Here is a 19,558-nt window from a genome sequence, read left to right as displayed (position 1 = left end):
CAGCCTCATGGACATTTTGAGGTGCTGGATTTTCATGATCAGCAGGCACTTTAAAATTTAAGTGTGCCTTTTCTTTAATTTCTGCAACCAGCCTACTGAATATTCACAATTGCCTGAAATTTTCAGTTTGTCGTGATAGATCTTTACTTGTTTCATGATCAGCACGCCGTTAAGTGGCGCCTGTTCACTCCGATGCTGATGATACACGATTGAGATCTTCATGTTTTGCTTAATGTAGTGTTTTTCTACTTTTTGTTAACTTCTTTCATTACATATGAGATGTCACTGCTGAGAACTGTATGTGGTGTGCAGAGACCTGCGTAATGCTTAGAAGCCTTCCAAGCACTTGTGGAATTTTCCATTTGTGACCTCATGTTGCGCTCAAATAAAGAACTGGATTTCAGAGGTTTTTGGATTTTGGAATTTTGGATGATGGGTACTCAGCCTGTACTAAAAACTATAAATTACAACAAGTATATTAAAAAAAAATTAAGGTGCAAAAAGAAATGAAAAAATACTCAGGTAGTGTTCATGGCTTCATTGTCCATTCAGAAATTTAATAGCAGAGGGAGGGAAGAAACTGTTCCTGAAATGTTGAGTGTGTGGCTTCAGGCTCTGGTACACCACCTTGATGGTAGCATTGAGAAGAGAGCAAGTCCTAGGTGTTGGGGATAACTAATGATGGATGCCGACTTTTTTGAGGCATCACCCTTTGAAGGTGTCCTTGATGCTAGGGCGGCTGGTGCCCATGATTGAGCTGGCTGAGTTTCTAACTTTCTGCGGCTTTTTCCAATCCTGTGCAGTGGTCCCTCCATATTAGATGGTAATGCAAACAGTTAGACTGCTCTCCATGGTACATCTGTAGAAGTTTGGGAATGTCTTTAGTGACATACCAATTCTACACAAACTCTTAATGAAATATAGCTGCCTTTGCCTTCTTTGTAATTGCATCAATATGTTTGACTCAGGATAGATGACATTGACATCCAGGAACTTGAAACTGCTCGCCCCTTCCACTTCTGATCCCTCAATGAAGACAGGTGTGTCTTTCTTTGACTTCTCCTTCCTGAAGTCCACAATCAATTCCTTGGTCTTACTAATTTTGAGTGCAAGGTTGTTGTTGCAATATCACTCAATCCAACTGATCTAACTCACTTTTTTATGCCTCCTTGTCACCATCTGGAATTCTGCCATATTTACAGATGCTGTTTGAGCTGTGCCTAGCCACACAATTTTCGGTAGAGAGAGAGTAGAGCAGTGGGCTAAGCATGCATCCTTAAGGTGCACCAGTGTTGATTGTCAGCAAGGAGGAGATGTTATTTCTGATCCACACAAACTGTGGTTTCCCAATTAGGAAGTGAAGGTTCCAGTTGTAGAGAGAGGTACAGAGGCCCAGGTTTAGGAGCTCGTGCATCAGAACTGAGGGCATGATTGTATTCAACGCTGAGCTGTAAACAATAAACTGCAGCCTGATGTAGGTATTGCTATTGTCCAGGTGATCCAAGGCTGAGTGGAGAGTCAGTCAGATTGCATCAGTTGAATGAAGACCTTTTGTGGTGATAGGCAAATTGCAGCAGGTTGTGGTCCTGGCTGAGGCAGGAGTTGATTTGAGCCATGATTAAGCTTTCAAAGCACTTTATCACAGCAGATTTGAGTGCCACTGGGTGATGGTCATTGAGGCAGCTCACCCTGATCATCTTGGGCACTGGTATGTGTTCCCCATTTTAAGTAGATGAGAACTTCTGACTGCAGCAATGACAGATTGAATGTGTCCTTGAACATTCTCGCCGGTTAGTTGACACAGGATTTCAGGGCCCTACCAGTACACCATCAGGGCTTGACACTTTGTGGGAGATCACCCTCTTGAAAGATAGTCTGACATTGACCTTCAAGACAGCGATCATAGGATTACCAGATGTTACAGGAATTTTCACAGGAGTAGCTTTTTTTCCCCTTTTAAAGTATGCGTAAAAGGTGTGGAGCTGATCTGGGAGTGAAGCGTCACAGCAATTCATGATGTTAAGCTTTGCTTTGAAGGAAGTATGGCCTGAAAACCCTGCCAGAGCTGATGTGTATCCGATTCAGTTTCTAGCCTGAATCGGAAATGTGTTTTCACCCTTCAAGTAGCCTTCCATCGGTTGTACCTGGATTTCTTGTTATAGTTCTGGATTACTGGTCTTGAATGCCATAGATCTAGCCCTCAGCAGATTATGAATCTTGTAGTTCCTGCACAGATTTTGGTTTGGGTATTGGTTTGGTTTGGTTTCTTGAAGCCAGACACTCATCCACACAGGTCTTGATAAAGTTGGGTGCAACTGTTTCCCTATTGGAAACATCCTCCCTGTCAAGACCTTTCAATATAGGTTTCAATGTGATTTTCCACCCCCCCCCCCCCCCAATTCTTCTAAACTTAAGTGAATATAAGCCCAGAGCCATCAAATGCTCATCGTGTTAATCCTTTCATTTCCTGGACCATTCTCGTGAACTTCCTCTGGACACTCACCGATGCCAACACATCCTTTTTTCGATGAGGGGTTTGAAATTGCTCACAATACTCCAGATGCAGTTTGACCAGTGCCTTATAAAGACTCAGCATTGCATCCTTGCTTTTATATTCTAGTCCTCTGAAAATGAATGCCAACATTGCACTTGACTTCAAAAGGATCTTCAAAAGGAAACTTGGTCATTATTTGATGGAGAAAAAGAATGGTGAAAGTATGGGAACAGAATTAAATTCCACCCTGGCCAGAGCTGGCAATTTATTTTTGAAGCATAAAATTACATCAGATCCTCTGGTACTGGCACCCTGCTTTCTCTTTATCTGCTTTGGTACCTTGTGAAGCAGAACCTGTACTTACGATGACAATGAAGAACTTACATGCCCAATGTCCCTTTTTAATATATAGACCATGCCAAGTAGCACAAAATAAGGGACTTAAAAGCATATTATTAGTTGAATCAATTTCATTAAGCAGCTTATAATGGGTAACTGTGAAGCTGCCAAAAATATTTTAGAATATCAGTAGTTTATGGCAACAGATGTTTCATTTCTGTTTGAAAACATTGTAACAACATGTTAAATATTGTAACCCCCTGAAGGTTGGAAATAGTCTTGAATAAATCATAAAAAATGAGAGCAATGAGCAGTGCTTGTCTGAGTTACCTTTCTTGTCAAAGCTGATCCACATTTGGTTTTAATTATAATTTGAGCAGATCCACTGCCATCTTCATACTCAGCACTTTTCCATTACTTGGCATGAGTAAGTGTAGTGCTACCGTATAGTGACTTGGCTGTGAATCAAGTAAATACTTTCTTTTGTGCTCCTTCACATTTTGCTCTTCAGTTGATGGGAACTCAGTCATAAAAACTATTTTATGATATGAATCCTGATATCTTTTGCTTATTTTATGGATCCAATCGCATGCTATTGTGAAAATGTGCCTTAATACTTTTCAAAATACAGCATTTTGTCCCTTTACTGACACCTCACAATTGTTTGTACAGAAGTAAGTGTTATGGGTGGGCAATTGATTAGGAGATAGCAGACAGGGAGTAAGGATAATGGGAATGTACTCTTCATTGATGTGTCTTATGAGCCCCACAGGAAACTCCACTGGAGTCCAAGCTTTTCAGTACATTTATAGATGATTTTGATGAAGGTGCAGAGTGCAATCTATTCTGTGAAGGGCCTTGAGGATGTTTTACTACATTATAGTCACTCTGTAAATGCAGGTTACTGTAAAACATTAGTAACACTGGATACCCTGTGCTATTAATCCCTTGTGGAATAATAAAAAAACATACCATGCATTTTATCAACTTTTGATTTATTACGGTTGTATAGCAGTCAAATAAAACTGTAAGTAGTTATCAAACTATTTGTGACAAATCTGAGCATGGCTCCCTTAGCTCTGCTCAGTAGCGACAAATGGCATGTGTTCTCTCCATACAATGTGTTCAAACAGAAAGTCTTTTGACATGATGAAAAGTTGTGTTAAGCAAGTGCCAAAGCAGATTGCTTTTGTGTCAAAAAGAAATCCAACTGAAACCCAAGATAAACTGAATTTATGATGGCAATGGCAATTACTTATTTTTACCATTAAGGAAGTAAAATGTTCCAGATTTGTAGGAGCACCATCAAGCAAAGTAACATTGGGAGATTGTAGGGAAGGAGCTCAGATTATCTTGGAGAGCTGGAAAGAGTCTTACAGCCTTTCAGCCTTGGCACCTGAAGATCTGGTCAACAGTGATGGATTAATTAAAGTTTAAGGTGCTCATGGCCAGAATCAAAAGAATACTGGGAGGTTTGGTCTGGGAAAAGGAGAGGTCTTGGTCTTTGAATTGCAAGAAGGTGTAATGTTGAAGGTGTATTGATAATTCTTGTTCAGATTAGTTGTGGAAGAAGGCCATGAAGAGATTTGAAAACAAAGACACAAAATTTGAAACTGAGCATCCGCTCAAGCAGAACAAGAAAAAACAGGTGGCAGTGAATGGGACTTGATAGAACCTATATCTCAAGCTAGATTCATGGCGGTGGGGGGGGGGGGGGGTGATGTAACAGTGAAGTCTTTACAAATGCAGGTAAAAAGGACATGTTGCCAAAGCATGAGAAGAGTCAAACAACAGCTAGCCCTTTAGAGAACATTAAAATTAATACAAAATCCAAATGTTGATACGAAGGTAGAGCTGAAACAATTGTTTTCCACGATGCTGAGAAAAGCAGAGTAGAAAAGCAGAAAACCATTTTCACCAAATGATTCCTGGAATTCTTAGTTTTAAATGCAGGTGAAGAGCTTCGGTTTTAACCTGTAGATATACCTTTCTTGAACTTGATAAATTTAGCAACTCATTCCAACAATTTGAGGTCAGTGTATATCTTAGCTTCCTTTTGTATGCACCCTTGTATTTTTCTTTTCTCCTCTTTGTTCTTCACGAATGCAGCATTTATTTAAATTTGGAGCCATTATACCTTTGCCACTTCTCAAATCACCATCACATTTACACCCTGTGGCCACTTTATTGGGTATCTCCTGTACTTAATAAAGTGACCCTGAGTGTATGTTTGTAGACTTTTGTTGCTGCAGTCCATCCACTTGAAGGTCCAACATGTTGTGCATTCAGAGATGTTCTTCTGCACACCACAGTTGTATGGTATGACTATTTGAATTACTGTCTCCTTCCTGTAAGCTTGAACTAGTCTGGCCATTCTCTAAATCCTCTCGTTAACAAAGTATTTTTGCCCATAGACTTGCTGCTTATTGGATGTTTTTGTTTACCACACGATTCTTTAGAGATTGTTGTGTGTGAAAATCGCAGGAGATCAGCAATGCTCAAACCATCCCATCTAGCACTAACAATCATTCCACAAATTCACTTAGGTCACATTTTTTTCCCTTTCTGATGTTTGGTTGGAACAACAACTAAACCTTTTGAACTTGTCTGCATGTTTTTATGCATTGAGTTGATGCCACATTTGGCTGATTAGATATTTACATTAAGACCATAAGACATAGGAGCAGAATTGGGCCATTTGGCTCATCGAATCTGCTCCGCCATTCAATCATGACTGATCCGTTTTACCCCTTGTCAGCCCCACTCTCCAGACTTGTCCCGTAATTTTAGATGCTGTGGCCAGTCAAGAACCTATCAATCTCCACCTCAAATACACCCAATAACCTGGCCTCCACAGCTGCCTGTGGTAACAATTTCACAAATTCATCACTACCTTCTGGCTAAAGACATTTCTCCACATCTCTGTTTTAAATGAACACCGCTGTATCCTGAGGCTGTGCCCTCTTGTCCTAGACTCCCCACCATGGGAAACAACTTTTCCACATCTACTTTGTCTAGGCCTTTCAACATTTGCAAGGTTTCAATGAGACCTGCCCCCACCCATCCTTCTAAATTCCAGCAAATGTTCCTCAAGTGATAACCCTTTCATTCACAGAATTATTCTTGTGAACCTCCTCTGAACCCTCTCCAATGCCAGTGAATACCACTAGTCACTGGCAGCCAAACAGAAAAGGATCCTTTTATTCCCACTCACTGTCTCCTATCCAATCAGTCAATGCTCTAACCATGTCAGTAACTTTCCTGTATTACCATTGCTCTTAACTTGGTAAGCGGCCTCATGTGGGGCACCTTGTCAAAGGCCTTCTGAAAATCTAAATACACAATATTCACTGCATCGCCTTTATCTGTCTGACTTGTAATCTCCAAAAGAATTCCCATAGGTTCAACAGGCAAGATTTTCCCTTAAGGAAACCATGCTGACTTTGTCCTATCTTGTCCTGCGTCACCAAGTACTCCAGAACCTCAGTCTTAACAATTGACTCCAACATCTTCCCAACCACTGAGGACAAGCTCTATAATTTCCTTTCTGTTGCCTCTCTCCTTTCTTAAAGAGTGGAGTGACATTTGCAAGTTTCCAGTCCTCTGGAACCATGCCAGAGCCCAATGATTCTTGAAAGATGATGACTAATGTCTCCACAATCTCTGCAGCTATCTCTTTCAGAACACTAAGGTGCAGATCATCTGTTTCAGGTGACTTATGCACGTTTAGATCTTTCAGCTTTTTGAGCTCCTTATCTCCAGTGTATATTTACTCAACAAAATAACTGCATTTCTTTAATGTGAATAGGCATTACCAAAACTAGGCGAAAAGGGCTAAATTGTTGTTACACTCGATTTTCAGCGTCTGATGTCATACAGTGGATTCACATCAGGACCAGTAATTTTTGGCCTAATTGAGTGGCTGCCCCAATTAGCCAGAGTTCCATGGAAATCATGAAAAGTGTACTGTTTAACTGAGTAACACAGTGTGTAGTTATACACACTGGGGAGAGATCTCACAGCTTCCCTGGTTTTTGACACAATCAGCTGAATCATTTGCAGCATGAACTTACTCTTTTAGTGATCCTTCCTGACAAAGAATTGTTTTTTATTAAAAAAAATCATCCCATATTCTTTATAGCGCAACAAATACAATGTGTAACCCTGAATGTGTGTTATAAAGCATGTACATTTTGTTATGCTCTTGAGGTGCCTGGAAGCTATTAGTGATTTTTAAAAACAAAATCAATGCACTCATGTTGAAACTGTTGGATTACACTATTTGTTTTCTTTAGTGTAACTTTTAAACTAATAAAGCTGCTGGGTCCTGCACTAATTTATATTTCAGCTGTAATAGTACTTTGTGTCCCAATAGCATAATTTTCACGTTAAGTTATATCAATAATTCCCCACTTTGTTCACATAGTTATAATCTGTTGCATACTGAACTCTCATTGACTACAGCTTCAAAATTTATCTCAATTATTTAATTTTGAATTGGTGATGAATCCTGCGTTTGTTTCCTGTGATGTTTCGATATTCATTGTCTTAGGTACAACTTTGTGTTTTCTCATACGTCAAAAGCTTGTGCAAGAGCAAGCTGAAGTAAAGATCTGAATAGCATAAAATTGCACAGTATTGTATTGTCATTGTGAATAGTGTATTTATTACCCAAGTTTGCGAATGGCAAGCAAGTCAAATTGTGTGGGTGAATTACTCAACAAAATAATTGCATTTCTTTAACATGAATAAACATTGTCAAAACTAGGTGACTGAAAAAGAGTAAATAGTTGTTGAACTCCTTTTTCAGAGTCTGATGATATACAGTGAATTCACATCAGGACTAGTTTATTTTGGTTTAATTGAGCAGCTGGCCAATTAGCCAAAGTCTCATGTTGTTAAAAAGGTATATATAAACAAATTTGTTTAACTGAGTAACAAATTTATATATTTAAATGAAATACAGAACTGTATTAGTTTCAAATAGGAATCAACAGAAGAATTAAATGTGTGCTGTGACGTTCTTTTGATTGACTGTAAACAAACAAAATCAGCGCAGGCAACATGTACAGATAGACTGACTTCATACAATGCTATCGATGATTGCATCATCCAAATTTTCATTCTCATTATAACATTTAAGATGTTTGTTGATACCTTCAGATTCTTCGTAGTACCTTGAAATAGTGGAATAGTTTCATTTTCACTCCCAACCGTTTATGGCATCTCCAAGTCTGAATGGTTGAAACTGCTGTGAGCATAACAGATCTGAATTGTATTACTGCTTATTTCTTGCCATCTATCAGTGACAAAAAAATCACTGCTTTTTGAAGATAAGTACATGCAACAGACGTGATTTAAAAGTTATTTGCACTACGCACAACATAGTGAGTGACAGCCACACAAATGCACACATCTGACACTAATTAGAAACCGTTCGGCAATAGTTTCAGACAGACAGACAGACATACTTTATTGATCCCGAGGGAAACTGGGTTTTGTTACAGTTACACCAACCAAGAATAGTGTAGAAATATAGCAATATAAAACCATAAATAATTAAATAATAATAAGTAAATTATTCCAAGTGGAAATAAGTCCAGGACCAGCCTATTGGCTCAGGGTGTCTGACACTCCGAGGGAGGAGTTGTAAAGTTTGATGGCCACAGGCAGGAATGACTTCCTATGATGCTCAGTGTTGCATCTCGGTGGAATGCGTCTCTGGCTGAATGTACTCCTGTGCCTAACCAGTACATTATGGAGTGGATGGGAGACATTGTCCAAGATGGCATGCAACTTGGACAGCATCCTCTTTTCAGACACCACCGTCAGAGAGTCCAGTTCACACAAGATCACTGGCCACAAGATCACTGGCCTTACGAATGAGTTTGTTGATTCTGTTGGTGTCTGCTACCCTCAGACTGCTGCCCCCGCACACAACAGCAAACATGATAGCACTGGCCACCACAGACTCGTAGAACATCCTTAGCATCATCCAGCAGATGTTAAAGGACCTCAGCCACCTCAGGAAATAGAGATGGCTCTGACCCTTTTTGTAGACAGCCTAAGTGTTATTTGACCAGTCCAGTTTATTGTCAATTTGTATCCCCAGGTATTTGTAATCCTCCACCATGTCCACACTGACCCCTTGGATGGAAACAGAGGTCACTGGTGCCTTAGCTCTCCTCAGGTCCACCACCAGCTCCTTAGTCTTTTCACATTAAGCTGCAGATGATTCTGCTCACACCATGTGACAGAGTTTCCTACCGTAGCCCTGTACTCTGCCTCATCTCCCTTGCTGATGCATCCAACTATGGCAGAATCATCAGAAAACTTCTGAAGATGGCAAGGCTCTGTGCAGTAGTTGAAGTCCGAGGTGTAGATGGTGAAGAGAAAGGGAGACAGGACAGTCCCTGTGGAGCCCCAGTGCTGCTGACCACTCTGTCTGACACAGTGTTGCAAGTACACGTACTGTGGTCTGCCAACCAAGTAATCAATAATCCATGACACCAGGGAAGCATCCACCTGCATCACTGTCAGCTTCTCACCCAGCAGAGCAGGGCAGATGGTGTTGTACGCACTGGAGAAGTCAAAAAACATGACCCTCACAGTGCTCGCCGGCTTGTCCAGGTGGGCATAGACACGGTTTAGCAGGTAGATGATGGCATCCTCAACTCCTAGTTGGGGCTGGTAGGCGAACTGAAGGGGGTCTAAGTGTGGCCTAACCATAGGCTGGAACTGCTCTAGAACAAGTCTCTCCAGGGTCTTCATGATGTGGGAGGTCAATGCCTCCAGTCTGTAGTCATTGGAGCCACTGGGGCGTGGCGTCTTCGGTACAGAGATGAGGCAGGACGTCTTCCACAGCACAGGAACCCTCTGGAGACTCAGGCTCAGGTTGAAGACATGATGAAGTTCTCCACATAGCTGGGGGGCACAGGCTTTGAACACCCTGGGGCTGACACCATCTGGGCCCGCAGCCTTGCTTGGGTGGAGACACTTCAGCTGTCTTCTCACCTGTTCAGCTGTGAAGCCCACCATGGTGGTTTCAGGTGGGGGTGGGGTGTAGTCATGAGAGCAAGGTGGGGGGAGGTGAGGAGGGGTAGGAGGGTAGAGTGGAGTATGTGTTGGTTGGGGGCCAACAAGAGATGAATCATATGGGGGATGGGCAGGTGCCACAGTGTCAAATCTGTTGAAGAACAGGTTAAGTTAATTTGCCCTGTCCACACTGCCTTTAGCAACTTTGTTGCTAGTTTGCCGGAACCCAGTGATGGTCCTCATCTCATTCCAGACCTCTCTGTTGTTCTGCTGGAGTTTCCACTCAAGCTTCCTCCTATACCTGTCTTTAGCCTCCCTGATCTTGGCTTTTAGGTCCCTCTGTATTGTCCTCAGCTCCTCCCTATTTCCATCTCTAAACGCCCTCTTTTTAGTGTTCAGGATGTCCTTAGTTACCCATGGCTTCCTACCTCTATTAAGCGGCACTGTGTCCCAAATAAGCACTGCCCTGATTAACTGATGGCCCAATTAACTGGAATTCACTGTACTTTATTTTAAACATGATATGCATCAAATATCTTTGCCATATTTAAACTGCAAATGTTATTTTCTTTTTTTTTAGTAGACAAAATAGTATTCTGAAAGACATAACCCTGAAAGGAAGTGAATCATAAGAAGACTGATCTAGCCCTGATTATCTTTGTGGTCAAAATTTTAGTTGCTTTGTCATTTCAGTCGCAAGCAAAAATAACTGTCTGTTTTGCCTGTGCAAACATGCAGCTTTTAAATGTATGTTGATCCAGGCTTGCAGGTAGATGATGCAGGATGGATGTTAAATGAATGGAACATGTTTCTGTTAAGCATCACGTTTTGCCGCTTGACCGCATTCCAGGCTCTGGCTCAAAAGGCTTGGAGGTTCAAACCTCATTACAATGACTGGGCACCAAAATCTTGGCAGAAGCATCAGAGCAGGACTATAGGAATGTTGTGGGATTGTTTAAGCTACCTCCTTTTCGATTAGATACTGAAAGAAGGTCTCATCTGCCTTCTAGAATGGTTGCTGAAGACTCCATAGAAGTCTGGAGTACTTGAATGCAAGAAGATCTCACAACATTGAAAAATTGCAGACTAGTTATCCCAGTACGCTTTTCTAATATGTTTCCATTGATCAAAACTACTAAAATGTATTGTATGTTCATATTTCATTGTGCTTTGTGGGATTTTACTGTGTACAAATCAATTTCCTCATTTTCTATTTTACAACAGCAAACTCTAAAAATACCTAATTGCCTATTAAGTGTTTTGAGATTGTGAAATGCCCTATATAAGTGTAAATCTTTGATATATAATAACAGCACCAGTGGTGTGCAAACAGCTTATTTTTGGGAAAATAATCATCTTCAATAATGACAAGGCATTTTCAGTTTCATGGTAGAACACTGAAGACACAGAAGTTATTTCCTTTCTTTTATAAATGTTATCTGTCGAGAACGATTGAAATAGGGCTCTTCAACACTGCAATTGCTTGGTAATAATCTATTTTTAGTTATTTGATAACCTAGTTGGTGTTTTACATCTAAGAAATGTGAGAAGATTTAAAGAAAGGTTCCAAACTTATCAGTTTAGAGTGAGTAAATTAAGCGGATCTGTTTTCAGTAGCAGAGCGATCAGTAATCTGAGGACAGATGTAAAGTAACTAGCAAAAGAACAAGTAAGGGGAGAATTGCTTCTTAAGATGTATGTTATAATGATCCAACTTGCGTTTAAATAATGGGAAACATATGGTTTTATTTTTGATAAAGCATGAACTTTTGCAACTCTTTCATGAAAGGGAACGGATCTAATTGGATTGCTCGTTCAAAGGATTAACACAAGAATAATGGGCTGAGTTACCGCACCTTGTTGCATACCTTTCAGTATTTCTGTATCGTTTGTTATTTGTGCCGTCACCAGCAATCACAGGAAAATGCTGGTCCCTGCTACCATCTCAGTTTTCTTGTCAACAGTTCTGTATCACAGTTTTGCCACTGAAACTAAACCATTCTGTGTTGTAAGCAATGCCAAGCAAGCCATTCAAACACAAATCCGCACCACAGGAAAGGACACTTACAAGCTCCTTTGTTGGCATACATCTGTACATGAAATCACCAAGTCATGTGTTGTTATATTTGGACTTGACTTTTCTAATCTACTCCAACTGTGTTCGGGCTTCCATCCTTTATTAACTTGATGTAATTCCAATGTCTGTGGGGATTTATTTATTTGTACCACATTTTGTTTAACGTTATATTGCCTGATAAATTGGTACCTGGTTAAGCATTATATGGATTTTAACCATTTTCTTATTTGTAAGCCCTGTCAAGACCTTGTTGTCTCTACCTTTACTACTTTCACCAGCTCTTCAATCCTTGAAAATTTCTGTGCTCTTCCATTGTAGCTTCTCTCCACTTTGGAGAGCTACATTTTCAACCATGTCTTTTACATTATAAAAATTCTGAGATTCTCCATCATTTTGTATTGCCACCATGGCCAGTAATGAGACTGGCAAGCTCTTAAACATTGTGCCCATAAGTGCAGGTCATAAGTCAGGTATCTTGTGATTGAGCGACTCACCTCTTTAATTACCCAAGGACATTCCACCATGCATAAGCCATGAGTAAGGAGTGCACTGGAATACTCACCACCTCCATCCAAGCGTGCCTGTCCAAGTACACTCGAAGCTCAATATCACACACAGCCAAGCAGCACAGGTAATTGGCACGGAGTACTGTCTTTAACGTTCACACTCTTCATTGTCAAAGCATTGCAGTCTGTATTCAAGATGCACTGTAGTTTCTGTCCAAGGTATATCAGTAGTTTCTTGGAAAGCTGCACCCTCTGCCAAAAAGAGAGACAAGGTTAGATGATCCCCGAGAAAGAACATTGCTGATTGTCTACATTCGATGTCATGCACCACACTGACTTGGAAAAATGTCATTGCTAGACTTGAGATGCTTATCTATTTGCCCAGCAGCACTGTGTGGAGCACCTAGAATGACTAGAGTGATCCAAGATGCAACCTCATCACTACTCCTGCAGTCAGGGATGGGTAATAACTAACAACCCAGCCAATGATGCCAACATCTTGTCAGTAGGTCCTAACTCTGGAAGTCCAACCTGACAATAGCAACATGTTGTATTTACAAAATGGTAAATGACCCAATGTGCTACATGTATTACTTTGCCTCTTTAAAATGGTCCTTCACATTCTGCTCCTTGACCAAGCTTTTGACCACCTGCCCAAATCTCATAGGCAGTTCAGTGTAAAATTTTGTTCAATTTTATTCCTTTGAGACACCTTGAAATGTTTTGCTGTATTAAAGGTGCCATAAGCAGACACATTGTATGAAATACCTATAAATCTTATGTCAATAGAGTCACCGAATTAACTTCAGCCTGTTTATCATGCTATTTTTACCGTCTGCCGTAAGCAGAATAGATGCTGCTCCAGAAGTGTTATTTGTGTGAAAATAATTGGAAGCCGCCGGCAAATTTTGATTTGCACGGAGCTTCGTGGGAAAAAAAATGCAACTTGCACAGCAGGAACATTTAGTAATACCGCAGAGCAGCAGAATAACCAGGCAGTAACTGTTGAAATGCTCAGCAGAGCAATGTAAACTCTGTAGATGATGCATAATACATGTTCAAACAATTTACAAAATAGTGACTCTGAATTGTTTCTTGCCAGTAGAGTATGGTTCATGTCTTAAGACATTGTCAAGCTAAGTATTCTCACTACTGTCCTTAAAATCTCATGGGAAATTCAAGGGAAATTTCTTGGACAAAGCTGGTTCCAACCTCAGCAATGAGGCCTTGTAATTTGAAGAAAAAGACGAACAAGCAACATTCTTGAAAATAAAATCTTTGCCTATTCCCTGATTTAACCAGCTGTAAAATCTGTGAAATTACAATAAAATGTTTGATCGTTTCTCAGAAGCATTCAAAAACATTCTCAAAGTCATTTAAAATAATGTTGTAATTTTTGTTTGAAAATTATTCAAAAAATCTGGAAGTATGAATACTCACCATAATCCCTAAAGGTCATTTTCTGGTGACAATTCTGGTAGATTTTTCAGCTGTGGAATTGCTGCCAATACACTCCTGCCATAAGGTTGCATGTAAAGTCCTCGAGTGGAATATAGTCATGCAAAATACCACATGCAACTGTCAGGACGTTTGAGATTTCAACACATGCATGCACCAAACTTCTCAGCACCTGCACAGGGAACTTGTGCATAGACATGCTAATGCTGAAAATTTTCATGTTCAGTCTCCAGAGACTGAGCTCAAAAATCTTGGTGGTTTACTGAAGGACTGTCAGAATGCTGCACTGTTGGTGTGCAATATTTCCGAATTGCTGATAAAACCAGGCCATGCCTGTTGGCTGAGGTAGATGTACAAGTTTCGATCTTTGGTGTGCCCTGACTACCATTCACCTCAACTGCTGAGGTGCCAGAGGACTGGAGAATAGCTAAGGTTGTTCTGTTGTTCAAGAAAGTTTCAAAGCATAGGCCAGTGAGCCTGACGTCAGTAGTGGATAAATTATTGGAGGGTATTCTAAGGAATAGACGGGATCAGAATAAGGATAGTCAACATGGCTTTGTTTGAGGTAACTAATCTTAGAGAGTTTTTGAGGAGGTTACCAAGAATATTAATGAAGGAAAGGCAGTGGACATTGTCTCTATGGGCTTTAACAAGGCCTTTGACAAGTCCTGCACGGGAGTCTAGTCCAGAAGGTTCATTCGTTTGACATTCAGGGTGAGGCAATAAATTGTGTTCAACATTGTCTTCGAAGGAGAGGCCAGAGATTGGTAGCAATAGATTGTTGATACTGTGACTGGAGACTTGTGACTAGTATGCTACAGGGATTGGTGCTGGGTCCATTGTTGTTTATCATCTACAGAATGATTTGAATGAGAATCTGATAAACTGCATCAGCAAATAATTTGTGGATGACACCAAGTGTAGGGACATAGTCGATGGTGAGAAAGGCTATTAAAGCTTGCAAAATAATCTGGATCAGCTGGGAAAATATTAGAAGGAAATTTAATGCATATAACTGTGAGGCGTTGCACTTTGAGAGAACCCTTCACCATTCTCCATTCCCATTTCCCTCTCTCACTATATCTCCTTACCGGTCAATCACCTCCTCTGGTGCTCCTTCACCTTTCCTTTCTTCCATGGCCTTCAATCCTCTTCTATCAGATTCCACCTTCTCCAGCCCTTTATCTCTTTCACCAATTAACATCCCAGCTCTTTACTTCACTTCTCCTTCTCCCCACTCTCCTCCCCGTTTCACCTATCTCTTACTGCCTTGTATTTCTTCCTCCACTCACCCTACCTTCTTATGCTGACTTTTCATCTCTTTTTATCTGTGTGAAGTGGTGGATTCAGGTTTGATTGCAACATTTAAGAGAAGTTTGGCTAGAGACATGGTTGGGTGTGATATGGAGGACTATGGGCTATGGAGGGCAAATAGTTGAGACTAGGCAGAATAACAGTTCTGCAAAGTCTGTTAAGTTGTTCCTGAACTTTTTTGGGTTACTGCCTCCTTGCCTACCAGACCACATCACCAGCAGCCCCTCTTCTCTTTCCAGCCATTACATAAAAACTATGATACATAGTGTAAGAAAATAGAAACTGCAAATTCAAAGCAGTGGAAAAAATTATTCAAATCTATTTAAAGCTACAAAGAAAATGATTTTGTTACAGTAAAAGCAATTTGATCAACAATTTTAGAGCATAGATTAGTAGTTCAATTATTCACTACTTCATTGCTTTTTCTCCTTTCAGTGAGATGGATGGGCTTGATGCAGTGATATCAGCTTCTCAATATCAGGCTGAATGTCACTCAGAAGGAGTCTCAGATCCCCACGTTCAGTAATTTTCAGTCTTGTTGCTTTGAAAGAAGTTGGATGGGTTGTACTGAAACTGCATTCCACTAAATATGATATTGGAAAGGTAATGAAGAACATTTGACTTTTTTTCCCACAGTACAGGATAGCGTTTAGAGATTTCCTTCTGCAACAAAAAGTCTTGATATGAGTCTTTGAACCTTGATTTCAGTTCAAAGTTATTTTGTAGCAAGATTAGTTTTTCCTTCATCCTTCCTTTTAATTCCTCATTACAAGTGTTTAGGAATGGATTACCCAGACAGGAATTTGGATCAAGAGAAGATCCTGAAGTCTCTCTGACATGTCTTTATGCATCTTGCCCAGGTGGGTACATTACTTGCAAATCATTATCTGATATTCATTATTTCTTTTTCAACTCAGAATCAGAAATTGGAAAATGTCGTAACAGCAAATGTTGCACTTAAATAGGTTATCTTGGACAGAAATGTAGAGATGAATGATTTGAATTTGACAAGACCCATAACATTTCCTCACAATTGAAGATTGATCTCGTTAAACTTTGCAAGTAATTCTGACAAATTTTAGGCCTAATTTTTTTTGAGTTGATTACTGAGTGAAGCATTTGTGTCTTCAAAGAATTTTATCCCAGTTTCAAAAAATGCATAAAAGTATCTCTGGAATTTTCTTTTTGAGAGCCATTTGCCTTCTGTGTGCAACAGCAAGCATTCAAACTGTTCATCATTCTCAATACAAAACTCTTGAAATCGTCAAGAATTGAGAGCATTAGACTTGATGTTATTTACCACTGTGATAACACTACTTAATGATTTGTGTAGCTGATCACTTAGGTTTTTTGCCATAAGATGTTGTCGGTGAATTACACAGTGAATTGTAAATATGTTAGGTACAGCTTGCCTCAAGAAAGTAATAATCCTGTGGTGGTGTCCTGTCATTGATGGTGCCCTATCTGTTGTACAAGCAAAAATGGTGAGCAGAATGTCTTTCTCTTTGGAAAAATTGCTCAATAACCTGAAATATTGACTCCCCCTTCATATCTGTTTCTCGTCCCCGTGCAAATAACACCTTTTGAACTATGCTTTCACCTTTTATGAAGTGAACATAATGAAGAAGCAAAGATTAATTGCCTGGCAAAGTTGATTCATCCAATTGCAGAGCAAATTCTGTTGTCCTAAGTGTGTTGCACAATGGGCCTGCCACATTCTCTGCCATTTCATCTAGTTGTCATTGAACAGAGTTGTTGTTGAGTGGAATCTCTTAACTATTTGGTCTGATGACTTTTGCAAAATTGTACTCAAAACCTCTCTTACTGCTGGCAGAATCAGTTCTTCATCATTTGTGTTGTATTTCAGGATTTAGCAATGAAATGTTGCATGAAGCACTTGGACCTTCATTGTTTTGTTGTGAGTGTTGGCAAATATGTTTTGAAATGTTTTTCGTATCTGAAAGTTTTCATGAAGTGACTGAAAATAAGCCAAGTTCCAATTTGCTTTATCAGAGTGTGTTCTCTTCAAATGTTCAACAAATCTGGATAGTTTCATTACCTCATTTGAAAAAGGTTTCTCACACAACAGACACATTTACTGTTGTTGGATGCTTGGTGCTGGTACAAATCTGTATTTCAAATACTCCATACTATACTGTCTACACTTTTTAATTTGGACTGCTTCTGCCATTTTCATCATTGATTAATGACCACGGTCAATCATTTGTTGTTTAAGTCCAACTTCAAGGACTGCGATCAATAAAGGAGAAAGTTCTGATGTCATCATAGCTCAGGCAAAGCCTGACTGTCTGCCTGAAGAAACATAACGTGGGGCAGTGATATCTCAGTTGGGCTGTGGGCTAGAGAAATGCTCTCAGGACCATTCAAAAGGGCAGATTCAGAAGTTTACCCCATTAAATAGCGTATTATAATTCACAGAATTGCATCATTGCGTGATTAGACTGCGTGAATTGCACTATCTAACCCCGGGCTTTTACTGCCATTGTGAATGGCAGTAATGGGCTCGGAAATATTGTAATTTTTTCAGTCCAGTTATCTTATGAGATGCCATATATAAAACTGATACATTTCTTTTCAGTAACTATAACAAGCTTCGAGCAAAATCTAAGAGAACAATGGGTTTGCAAGAAATGAGATGATTATGTGATCATTGTACTAAATTATGCGGCACTGAAGAGCAAATGCTTATATTAAGTATTTCACTTTTTAAATTAAGCCTGTAATGCCACAGCTGCTCCCCTTAGCACTAAATACCACCCCCCCGACCTTTATTTTAATTGCCCAGTTTGGGAACCACTGCTCTTGGTTGTCCAAAGGGACTGTAGTGCCCGATGACTCTAAATTGTTCGCTTTTGGTAGAACTAGGAAATAATTAATATTTTCCATCTCAACAGTGTGCCTTAAAAGCAACATCAGGAGACTTGCAGCTTGTGAGATTTTTTCTCACTTCATGCAAGACTGATTTTTAGATACACTTGGTGGAGCTGATGAATTCTGAAATGAGCTCCATGACCGCTCGGAACTGCATTAACATTGCCAGTTCTCAAACACTTGAATCATCAGACATGGTTCATGTCACACATGAGATGAGAGGGATCTCTTGCCTCATTACCTTAGCTTTTATTTGAATTTGGTTCTAGAGAAATTTTTCTGGGCCTTTTCATGATCTTGAGGTGTTTCAAACTCTTTCACAATTGATAAATTACTTATTGAGGTGTAACCACTGTTGTGATATAGGAGACACAGCAGCCAATTTGTGCTCAGCAAGGTCCTGCAAGCCTCAATGTAATTACCTGCTTTATGTTGACATTTGATGAATATTGTCCACGTTACTGGTACAAATCCATTTTCACTTCCATGAAATCAACCATAGGATCTATTACATTCAATGGAGAGGATAGGCATCATCTAGGTATAACATCTCATCTGGTATTTTTAAAATACTTTTTAGTGTTATGTTAGTGTTAGACTAAAAGGTGAATGTCTAAACTGCTTAACTTTCTATCTACTCTTCCAGTATTTAATAACTTATCTAAATTTAACTTTCTATTTGTTTACTTTTAACTTAATCCATATGAATTAGCTGACATGTTTGAGTACTCTGTATTAATGACCTTAGTACAGTGGATATGGCTTATTAGCTTTGCAGTCCAGTGTCTTCATTTGCAAGTGATTTCATTAGTTGGAGGTTCAATAAAGAATAGTTTAGCAATATTTACAGAGTAGCTGTCTTAATATTTGCGTTATCAAAAGCAACTTCTTTCAGGCTTTCATCTTCATAAACAATTCCAAGGCAATTTGTAAGAGTCTGATCAGACAAAATTTGACACCGAACCACTTAAGTAATTATGAAGAAAGATGACCAGACATTTGACGAAAGATGTGTCTTTAGTAGTGTCTCATGAATAAATTGGGGGGGGGGGGAATATTTAGACAGAATTCCAGAGCGTCGGGCCAAGGCAGCTTGTAACAACAAAAAGTCTAACTTCTTGTTATGTTCAGTTTTTTGAATTAAATTTCAGAGATCTGATCTAGTCCCATATTGCTTCAGAGTTGGTCAGTCATATGTTGTCATTTGGTAAAAGTAACACCAAGTTATAATTGTTCAGTTCAATCATAGCTTTTACTGAATTTGAGTAAGATCAAACTAAATCTTGCTGTCGGAAACCAAAATTTTAAGGACAGATATTTTTCTTTCCTATAATTAGGTCCTCTGTCGATGAAAGTAACACTGTTGACCAATGAAGATATGTTGAGATTGTGCCCAGTTTTGTATATAATGCGGAGTATTAATTGTTTTTTTCCACTTAGAAT

General features: G+C 39.6%; 1 protein-coding gene across 4 annotated transcripts in view; it reads left to right on the top strand.

Moving 5' to 3' along the window:
* Nucleotides 1-19,558, top strand: part of LOC132403001 (ADP-ribose glycohydrolase MACROD1-like) — a 1,163,451-nt gene that overhangs the window by 392,353 nt on the left and 751,540 nt on the right. The window lies entirely within an intron of this gene.

This window comes from Hypanus sabinus, chromosome 12, assembly GCF_030144855.1.
Source record: "Hypanus sabinus isolate sHypSab1 chromosome 12, sHypSab1.hap1, whole genome shotgun sequence".
In the NCBI taxonomy this organism is placed as follows: domain Eukaryota; kingdom Metazoa; phylum Chordata; class Chondrichthyes; order Myliobatiformes; family Dasyatidae; genus Hypanus; species Hypanus sabinus.
Note: the sequence above shows the minus strand (reverse complement) of the source record. Positions and strands in the feature narration are given on the sequence as shown.